This window comes from Fringilla coelebs (genome assembly GCF_963513975.1).
Source record: "Fringilla coelebs genome assembly, chromosome: 4".
Classification (NCBI taxonomy): domain Eukaryota; kingdom Metazoa; phylum Chordata; class Aves; order Passeriformes; family Fringillidae; genus Fringilla; species Fringilla coelebs.
Window position 1 is genome coordinate 27,767,711 of NC_140032.1, and position 11,006 is coordinate 27,778,716.

At 42.9% G+C, this 11,006-nt stretch overlaps 1 protein-coding gene across 6 annotated transcripts in view; it reads right to left on the minus strand.

Moving 5' to 3' along the window:
• CLOCK (clock circadian regulator) overlaps positions 1–2,233 on the minus strand; it is a 65,478-nt gene extending 63,245 nt beyond the window's left edge. For all 6 annotated transcript variants that reach the window (XM_084205249.1, XM_084205248.1, XM_084205246.1 and 3 more), the window contains exon 1: positions 2,079–2,233. The gene's annotated coding sequence lies outside the window, so the exon portion shown is untranslated. The remainder of the gene's footprint in view (positions 1–2,078) is intronic.
• Positions 2,234–11,006: the final 8,773 nt, after the last annotated feature.

Sequence of the window (11,006 nt, forward strand, 5' to 3'; positions counted from 1 at the left end):
GCAGAGGTTTGGGGGTCCTTAGAAGAGCATTAGTAATGAAAACACACCATTTTCCTCACATTCTTTTATTTTACCTAGAGGTGTTAAAACTTTTCCATGCGAGAACATGAAGCGGAAGAAATAAAAAACAAGACATGGCTGAATGGCACCTTAAACTATTAAATATCAACCCGGAAGTTTGGGGTTTTTTTCCCTGTTTGAATTGCTTGTTAAGAAGCAGTAACCCTTGCCTTACCAACAAAACTCTCAGACAAAGTTGCCATATTCTTCAAAAGGAACCTAAAGCAAATATATTATGTCTGACAATCTGAAAGCAGTGTCTGTAACAAGTCTGAGGAAGTATCAAGTGGATACATATGAAAATTAATAGTTTAATTTATTTTAAAAAATTAAAAGCAGAGTGACTTTCAAGTAGAATCCCTCTATTACAACAATCAAATGCTGTCCAATTTCAAATAACAGGCCCAAACCCCACAGATATTTATAAACAAAGTCAATATTATTTCTGTAAAACTGAACATTGTGAAACAACTGCAACTGTTCATACTGAACTTTGCCAGGACTACCACAGTTGAGGTGTATTTCTCAAGTACTTCTTTCTCTAGGGCAATTGTTTAAACAATCCTCTTGCCTCCTGTCACACCTGTTAGCCAGAGAAATTATACAGGTTAAATATAACCACATTAAAAAGAAAAAAACAAAAACATAAAACCATGGTAGTTAATTTTAACCTGAATAATTTCCTCAAGCTACTTATGGGACACAATTCCACGAACCGTTGTGCTGGTGCAGCTGAAGCAAGGAAGAGGCAGGCCAGGTCAAGTCAACACTGCCACCAAAAGCACTGTTTGTCAATCAGCCATTTAAGAAAAAATACCTACTTTAAGGATTCAGAGCATCAGCTTCTATGACTGGCCACTCTGCCTCTACATGCAGTTTCATAGTCCAGCCAAAGCCATACCTGACTTTCCCTGTGCCTCTTAGCAGGTTAACTCTTATCAGCACATGAAAACAACGGCCTTACAAAAATCTCATTGCAAATATATTTGATCAGTTCATAAACAGTCCTCCTCATGGAAAAAAAAACATTTCCAATCAATATCGAGGCCTAAAATATCTGGAATTTGAAAGTGAAACCAACCAAAAATCCTGATCCACCTTAACCCGAACACAAAACTGAAGTACCACGGATTTCCAGTCCCTCGCTGATCGCATTTTACACCTGCATGCACGGAATATTTAACACACTGACTTTAAGGCCGCAGTAACTCGAAAAAGGACAGGGGGCTACTGAGAATCCCTCAGGTTTTACGAGCGTGAACACGCTGCAGTTACCCCAATAAAGTTATCGGAACCAAAAAAAAAGGGGGGGGAGGTGGGGAGGAAAAAAAGCCTACAAGTGCATACGCAACCCCGCAGCTCCAGCCCACCTGCCGCAGGGAGAGCGCGGGGCACGCTCTCGCCACCGCCCGGAGCCCGAGGCCCCGCAGAGCTGTCCCGCCGCGGGGAGGGCCCGGGGCCGAGCGGGCACCGACCGCCGCCCGCCCGCCGTGTAAACACCCGCGCTCCGCAGGGCCGCCGCGGAAACCTCCCCCGCGCGTGGGGCGGCGGGGCCGGGCGCGTCCCCTCGGCGCCCGCGGGACGAGCGGCCCCGCGGAGCGGCGGCGGAGGGGCCGCGGGGGGAGGTGCCGCTCGCGGCTCCGCTCGGTCCGGCGCGGCGGAGCCCGGCCCGGCCCGGCCCGGGGGATGCCGGGGAGTCCTGCGCCCGCCCTGCCCGGTTCGCGGGCGCGGGGCCAGGCGGGCAGCGCTCCCGACGCGCCCGGGAGTTGTGACAGGAGCAAAGTGGGTCACCGGGCCTAGCGGGTGCCCCGCGAGCGCCCCCCGCCCCCGGCCGCGGCCGTGCCCGCCCAAGGGCAGCCGCTGCACTCCCGCCCCCCGGTTCGCGGCGGGAGACGCACGCCGGCGCTGTCAAACTTCCACCGCTCCCCTCCGCGCCGTATCCCCGCCTTCCCCTCGCCGCCGCACACCGGGGCCCGGCGGGTCCGCCCGCACCGCCCGGCGCCGCGCTCGCCGCTCACCTGGCCCCGCGCTGCCGCTGCCCGCCCGCGCTGCCCCGGCGAGCGTCGCTCCCCGCGCGCAGCCCCGCGCCCGCCGCCCGCCGGCACTGCCTGACTGAACCTCCCGCTCCTGCTCCTCCGGCGGCGGCGGCACAGCAGCACCCGGGCCCGGGAGTCCCCCCGTCACCACCGCGCCTGCGCCGCCGAGCCCCCACCGCCGCCGGCCGCCGCGGCGCCTCGCGCCACCGCGCGTGCGCCGGCGCGCACTGCACTCCGCGGCACCCCGGGGCCACCGCCGCCGCCGCGCGTGCGCAGGAACGGCACACCGGGGCGGCGATCCCCGCTCTGCGCGCGCGCCTCGCCGCGCCTGCGCAGGGGGGCGGGGGAGCGCTGCGTGTGCTGCGCAGGCGCGGGAGGCGCGCGCCTGCCTGACCTCGGCTCACCTCGCCTCACCTCACCCCGCGGCCCGGGAAAGGGCGAGGGCGCCGAGCCGCGGGGGCCGCCGGGCGGGCAGCCGGGCTGCGAGCGGCGGCAGCGGACACCGTGCTGCGGGCGCAGGGCCGCCCGCCGAGCCAGCGGAAGGGGCTCCGCTGAACGGAGACGCTCCCCCCCTGGCACGGTGAACCCGGCACAGAAGGCGGTCGCACGCGCGTTCCCAAAGCGGAAGAAGCGACATCCCGGGTCCTCTCCGGGAAATGCGTCCCGAGGTATTTAGGAGTTCAAGGAACCCGTCCCAGCGGAGGTCCGCGGTTTCTTCTTTCCTGTCCATAAACGGGTGAAATTCCCAGAGCGGCAGAGACCAGACGCGTTTGCCTCAACCGTTTTGTGTGTACGAGGCTTTTAATACCGTTCGATAATATGCGGCGACTATTTAAACATAATCCTCTTATGCCTGCAGCAGGCGCACCGTTTTCTGTAAAATAAAACGTTTAGGAGTAATATTGTATAAGCCATCCCAATTTTTTTTCTCTCAGTTAAAAAGGATTTTTTTTTTCAGTTGATACCTGAATAGCAATGTATCTAAAAATATCTATAGAAGTTTAATTCGTGTTTGTGTCTAGAACAAAATAAAGAACTTGACTGCAAATTGTCATGGATTTCCTTTCTGGGTTACTTTTCAGGTAGTTCGGTTTCCTCATTTGATTCACAATTGTGACCAAAGTCTTATGAAAAGATACTGTAGGGTCAGGAGCTTCTTTACCAGTAGTGCTCCCAAAGAGCTCACCATGAGCTTTTCCACCAAAAGAATTCTGAAAAGCATTAGTAAAAATACTTAGTTTTGTTACTGATTCATAATATGCTGATTCCAGCTTTCAGTTGAGGAAAATGTAACATAAGGAAACCTAATAATATCGTCTCTTCCCCAAAGGATAGTGCTCTTTTGATGAAATGTAGTAGAGCTAATAGGGTCCGACAGGAATGGAACATCCAGGAGAAAATGTGAGAATGTTTTCCAAAAAAAAAGCCTAATTATCAGAACAAGAATATGGCAAGGAAACCAGGAGGCTACAAATAACTTCAGGGTGTATCTATCGAATTTGCCAGAAGATCTTTAGTAATCAGTGATAATTCTTCAGAAGAGTAGGGATGCTGCACTATGTCACGCCTTGCATGATAGAGGAGCAAAACACCTACTTACTGCAATGTTGCAGTGACAAATTATTCTTTGACAAGATCTGAACAGGCAACACAGCTGTGGAGATGATACACATTTGCATTTTCTGCCAAAGCTGTGGCCTCAGTGAGGTCATTTTTTAAATGCTACTTCTCTTTTGGCAGTATTTTGTAGGATCCTGAAGGGATAGGACAGCTTAGAGATGGTGTGATGGTTTTATGAACTGTTCTTCTCCTAGAAATACTATTGCTCTGTTCTTGTCATCCGTGTGACTTTGCTGTTTAATGATAGTTCTGATTCACTCAGAGGGGCTACGTGAGAGCCAGCACAACTTCTAAACAATGCCAAATTAGGAGCAGCACATCTTTTGTGAATTGGTGAACGGTGGGACTGCATTGAACTGGAAATGCAGAAATTTCCAATGCACTTCCATTAACTATAGCCAAGTTTCCTAGAGAAATGCCATTGCCATCCTGCATAATACACTTCAGAGCCACAGTACGACCACCTGCTTAGTGTGTTCCTTTTTGATCCATGCTGGCCTGTTCAAAAGAGGGTCTATTTGAGAAAACTGGTATTGAAACTAAATTTCACATCACTCCAGAATACTAAAATGAGAGGATGTTGACTTGAAAGCCTGTCACAATCCACATAATCCTTGCAAAGCAAGGTTGGCTAATATTCCTGGAGCCTTTTCTTCCAAACAGTGTAACTGACTCAAAACCAGAAACATCTGGTTTTAACCTGCAGATTAGCTTGGATTTTGCTGCTGCTTTGTCACATCTGACGGCTTTAATTACAACCGTGTAACTTTGCTTGGACAAAGACGGGGTCACCAAAGGGGAGGTTTGGCTCTTTCCCCATCGCTCCCACTGTCACACACCCGTGCGTGTGTCCCTTGCAGCAGCCGCCGGCGTGGGAGGAGGCTCGATGCTGAGACGAAGCAATGCTACTTTTATAGCAGCCAGCTTTGATACTTGAAGGGACTGTGCAATGGTATCTGAAGTCCCTGATGACCTATTTACATTTAAAACTACTAGCTAGGTTCTAGTTTGAAGTGGCAGATAACGGCAGATAAGCCATTGTCTCTGAAATGCATCTACTAGTTATCTCTGAATCTGGAAAATAAAAGCTTCCAGCAGTGGTGTCTGCCAGTAGGTATTCATTCACCAGTAGGCCTACCAAAGGAGTAGAAAACCATATTTGAACTAACTTATGTCAGAACACATGATCTTAATTAATTTTTTTCAAGGGATACATGTTTTTATCTCAATAAAATATCTTACCATGAAATTGCAAAATACCCATGCTTAGACAGTATCCTCACCACAAATTCTATACAAATTCTTGGCTTTTTTTTCAGATCTTTTTTTCCCTTCAAAAATAACCAAATGCCTTTCCAACCTTTATGAAGTGGCCTTTAGATCTAATGATTACAAACAACATAGAATTTTTCATACTGTGAATTATTTAGAAATATTCCTAGTGCTTTCTGCTTTCAGATATATCCCCCCATGTTTAGCTATTCCAATGAGCCTGCCTTGTATTTCACCAGTTTATATACAAGTATTATTGTGGGTGAACACTTCCCATGTAAATCTGAATGCATCAGTTTACAATGGCTTTGAGAAACTTGCCTTCTGGAAACCTTCAGGCCAGCAGGTTGAGGTGTTTATTAACCAGTAAACACATTGGAATACTAGAAAAGTAAAAGGAAATATAATGACACTTCTGGTGTAAATTATTTGCAAAATGACTGAAGTGATTAAAGCATTTGAAGAACACAAGTACCTTTTCCTATAGTCTGCTTCTACTTTAATTTGTTATAAGAATTGCAGGACAAATTTTATTTAGCTTCTTCCTAGTTCATTGTGATTTAAAGAGCTGTCAAATTAAAAATACATGGCAGGCACAGTATATGAAATATCTTAATAAAGCTACCAGACACTTCAAGCACTGTGCCTCAGTTTCATTCCTCACTAAGTTTTTAAAACTGATTTCGTCCATTATAGAGTTTAAATGACGTTTTTGAATCTGTAAGATACATTTTACTTTATTTAAATTAGATCTTAGTTTAACATTAAATACTTCTCCACACCTTAAGTAACATCAGGGAAACCTTTGTATATTTTTATTTTTACCAATCCTTACCATGTTCATTATTTTCATAGTTACTATAAAAACCCCCAAAACCAACCAATGGATGAAGAAAACACAGACACGGAAAACACCAAAACCAATAGTTTTTCTTGTTCCCCTCCAGCCCTTTGAGCAATTAGGATCTTTTGTATCTGACTGAAGTTAAATCAGCTGGTGTGGCCTGTGGACCTTGGAGGTCAAAGGCAGGTGAGCCAGTTTTGTTAATAGTGATGAGAGATTTTGAGGATACTCATACTCATTTCTAAGGGTTTACCAGTTTCCTCAGAGGTTCTTATTTATGCAATGGTAAAATGCAGAATTGGTTCTCCATTATACAAATCAAATTAAATCAAGAAATTTTCTCCCTTTAGATCTTGAAATTTAAATTACTATAATTCTAACAATTACATTTGGTTGTCCTATTCCTTTTGCTCCTGGAAAAAATATTTGATTCCTGACAATTGAGAAAAACTCCGTCCCAAAAAACTTGAAAAGGAGGAAAATGGAAAATTTGTCTGAATCTAAAAAATGATTAAACATTCTGTACTAATTCTCAGTGTTTTTCAAAAACATCTAATAGAATTGCTAACATACACAGAACTAATCATGGGAGCCCTTTGTCATTTCTGCTGCATCCTGTCACAACTTCTACCATTAGAGAATTTACAGGGCAGGGGATAAACTAACATGTCCCCCATATTTCCTCAGTTTGCATAAGTGAGACTTTTCCTGATGGGCCTTTGATTTGTTCAAGTTAAAGGGGAAATAAAAGTAGAATAATCCTGTTAGACCACTCCTGCTGAGAAAAGAAACTGCAAACAGTGGACAACACCTTCTAAGTGAAACCCAGAGATCTCAGTAAGGTTGCATACATGGTGATAAGCAGGCACAGCAAAATAAGTCTTCCATGTGTTTGAACAAAAGTGAACTATTAACTCTCACAAAGTGAATTAACAAATCAAGTAGGTCAATTGCTTCATGATTCCATTGCTTCCAAAAAAATTGCTATTTCATTAATCTCTTGTATTTAATTTTTCTAGACTTTTTTTTTTAAATTACCAGTTCAATTCTTTGTATCGAAGTATTCTACATCTTATGCAAGAATGTAATTACCTTGACAAATAAAGATTTATTATAACCCAAACGTCCTCTGGAGCATTTATAAACTTCTTTTGCATAGTGCTTTCCACAACTTTCTCTTAGCTTCACATACTTTTGCCTCCTCTGAAGACATTTCCATTCCTGAAGGTGTTGCTGCCTAATTAGAAAGCAAAAATAATAATAAGCATCTTTGGAACATTTTAAATGCATTTTAAAAGAATATCTAGTGTATCTCAATTACTTAAATTATTTGAGTAACTCTTGACCTGGTGGTCTTAAAATTTTAGACCTAGAAAGATATCTATGCAAATCTTTATTCAATATTATAACAATAAAAATAATTTTTCTTAATTCATCAGTATCAGATTTAGGAAACTCGAGTAACAAACAAGTTGTACAAGCATTTATAATTTGAGATGAAGCAAGAAAAAATTAGAGCAGGTACTAAATATGTGTGTGATTCTGAAGATGAGATGGTTTAAGGAGGAATTACAGAACTTTAACTAGTATTTACCAGACAGTTTTAAAATAACTAATGAAAACTGAAATGTAAAAAATCAGTAGATGGCAGTCTTCATCTATAAAAATACTTGCAAGGTAAAAAAGGAAAATGCTTTACTGAAAGTTGTTGAACTAAAAGCAGCTATTAATTATTCTAACTGAAAGCCACTGTGGAATTGCTTTTCACAAAAAAAAAATTACAATGCTACTATACTCTAGCAACAATACATCATAGTTTTGGTTCGCAATTTCCACATACTTATGTGAATTATTTTCTTTCTCTGAGAGTAAATTACTAGATGTTAGTAAATTACTAGATGTTAGTCCTATAATTATTTTAGTCATTTTAACAATTCAACAGCAGTAAGTACAGGTAGAATCTAGATAGAGGAAATGTTTTGATCACATTACCTTCTTTATGTTGTGTAAACTGCATGCCTCATTTTTCTTAGTTACAATACAATGCTGGGCAGAATTCAGCAGAGTAACTTGTAAAATATGTACAAGAATATATATGGTGAATGTCTGGTAAAGCAACAATTGCTGAAGTTGATACATGGTGCCAAAGTTTTCTGAACCCAAATTCATAAGCACATTGACTCTGTATGGCACTGTAAGTAAAATGATTGGTGTAGTCCTATTAAATAGTTGAATAAGGTTGACAGTTGAATAAGGTGTCACAGTGATCTGTGTATCACAGATTTCCAGAATTGTAGCCTGGCTGGGCTTGGAAGATAAGTCACCTGGTTCAACCCTCCAGCTCAAGTAGCATCAACCTTAGGCAGGCTGTCCAGAGCCATGTCCAGACAGCTTCTGAACACCACCAAGGAAGAAGACTAGACAACTTTTCAGTTGTACTCCCTCACAGTAAAGAAGTGTTTTCTGGTATTCAGAAGGAACCTCCAGCATCTCAGTTTGTGCCCACGTCCTCTGGTCCTGTCATGGCACACCACAGGAAACACCTTGGCTCTGTTTGCTTTATACCCTCCATTCAGGGATTTATAGACTTGACTTGGTCTCCCCTGAGCCTTCCTTCAATATAAACTTCAAATGAACATTTTCCTGAAGTAAGAAATAGAAAAGTCATTAAAATCTACCTTGAATAAGGGGCAAACCAAACACAGTAGCTGTTTATTAGGGATCCACAGCTGGCTTTTAAAACCACGTGAGTTTATTGACTGGAGCATCTCTCTTATAAGGAAAGGCTGAGGGAATGGGCCTGTTCAGCCTCAAGAAGAGAAAACTTTGAGGGGACCTGTTGACAGGACTTCATCAACGTCTATAAGTATTTGCAGGGAGGGTGTCAGAGGATGGAGCTAAGCCAAATTCTTCTCAGGGGTGCCAAGCAATAGCAGAAGAGACAATGGGCAGAAACTGATGCACAGGAAGTTCCACTTGAATATGAGGAAGAACTTTACTGTGTGGCTGGCTGTGCACCGGAACAGGTTGCCCGGAGAGGTTGTGGAGTCTCCCTCGCTGGAGACAGTCAAGAACTGGCTGGATGCAATCCTGTGCCATGTGCTCTGGAATGACCTTGCTGGAGCAGGGCTGTTGGACCTATGACCCACTGTTTTCCCACCCAGCCTGGCCTGTTCTGTGATGCTGTGGTTCTGCAGCTACCACCATTACAGCACAAAAATTTTAATGTATGATATAGTGAAACTGTAGTAATTACTATATTAATTCATAATAAATTGCATTTTTATTACAGTAATATATTTAGTAACTGTATTTTACCAGAAATGAGTGCTATGCTAGAAGAGGAAATGTATTTTGCTCATAATAGTCAAATAAATTACTTAATCAATTAAAAATTCTGAACAGTTTGATTCCAGCACTAAAATACAGTTTTCCTCTTTAATGGCATGCCATCCTCATATAAGTGGCACGTACTCCATATGCAAAACATTATCTATCTCAAAACTGAGCCACAAGATATTGTTTTTCCTATTTTTTTGGTGCACATGAGAGAAAAGGGATACCTACAACCAATTGTCCATTCTTTCTAGCTTGAAATGCACAGAAAACTATCCAAAACAGAAGAGAGAAAATGGGATTCAGAACTTCTTTATTTGAAGATTTATCATCATTGCACAAAGTCTTGAAGACCAGCAGAAAGTGTCTGTGGCGTGGCAGGGTCATCTTTGGCGCGGCAGAGTGAGGGGTACCCTTTAATCAGGCAGAAGGAGAATGAACCCCACACGTGTAACTTGGATAAATGTTGAGACTGTAACGCTTCCAACACAGCACACCTCCAAACACAGGGTGACCCAGTGTATCTTCAGCTCAGCTGAGGATGTGTGACAGTGGTTTCCACTGTCGCCTGTTCAAGGCTGTCTTCTAAATAACCAACTATCAGAGTAAATCATTTTGCCCTAAGAGAACATCAAAGCAAAAAATGATGTCAAGTGTTTCTCTGTGCCACTGGCAATCAGGAAGAAGTAGGGCAGTAATGTGGGTTGTATCTGATGTCAAAAGAGTAGAAAGTGGAAAAAGGCAGTTGTGTGAGTCAGCAGACATTACTATTCAAAAGATTCTGGGTTTATTTTTTAGGAGCATGTGCAATAGTGACATTTACAGTGCTAATCTGGATGGATATCTCTCACTACACTTGTACATATCAACAGCTTTCCTATCAGTCTCACCAAAGCCAACTTCAGCTTCCTTTAATTCTTCAAGATTCATTCATTCATATGGTTTCACTAGAAACACAAAAAACCTAAACCAAGAACAAACAAACAAAAGAAGTCCACCTTTTGTTCTCCAGAGTCACCAAACATTTTTAATGTATGAAAAGTAATAAGCAGATGTAATGTAGAACTAATGAAAGAAAAATCTGTATTTATTTCAGAAATTAGTTAACTTTGCCATAACTCTGGGTAAAAGAGAGGAAAAAAAAAGAACTTTATTTAGTTATAACTATACAGGAAAATACAGAAATACAGGGGTGGATTGCTACTAATGATTCAGAATGGTAATCTTTCTTACACTGACTGGCTTCTTTATGGAGTTATGTAAGTTATCTGTACATGTTGGATGTCATACCGCTTGTCACTATCTGCATTGTATGTTTAATTCAGAATCCTTTTTAAAATAACCAAGTGAAAATCACTAAAATTTTGTTATAAGAAGTGGTAGTTATTAAAAGGCAGAGCAAAAACAATTGGGCAAGAAGAGGAAAAGGTCTCCTTAATTTGGCTTCCTCTGAGGCCATAATTTTTCCAACTACTTTTTGAAGTTTTATTGCTCAGCCAAAAGTGCAGAAGCAGGAGTAGTAATGCTGAGGCCAATTCAAGCCATGACCAGCCAATACTATGTTAAAAACTTTAGCCCTCTACTAAACTGAGTCATAGAAGCACAGAATTGTTTGGGTTGGAAGGGACTTAAAGATCATCTAGTTCTGAGTGCTTAGTTACTTTCAATATAATTACAGCCTCAACAACATAATTTAACACAATTTTGGTGTGAAAATAAACTCGGAGAGATAAGCTGGGAAGATTGTAAGGCTAACTTGCGCTTCTGAGTAGAGTTTCTTTCAGCCTCCATCAAAAGCATTTGAGTTTTCAAATAAATTGTGATGCCAGTTGCAATTA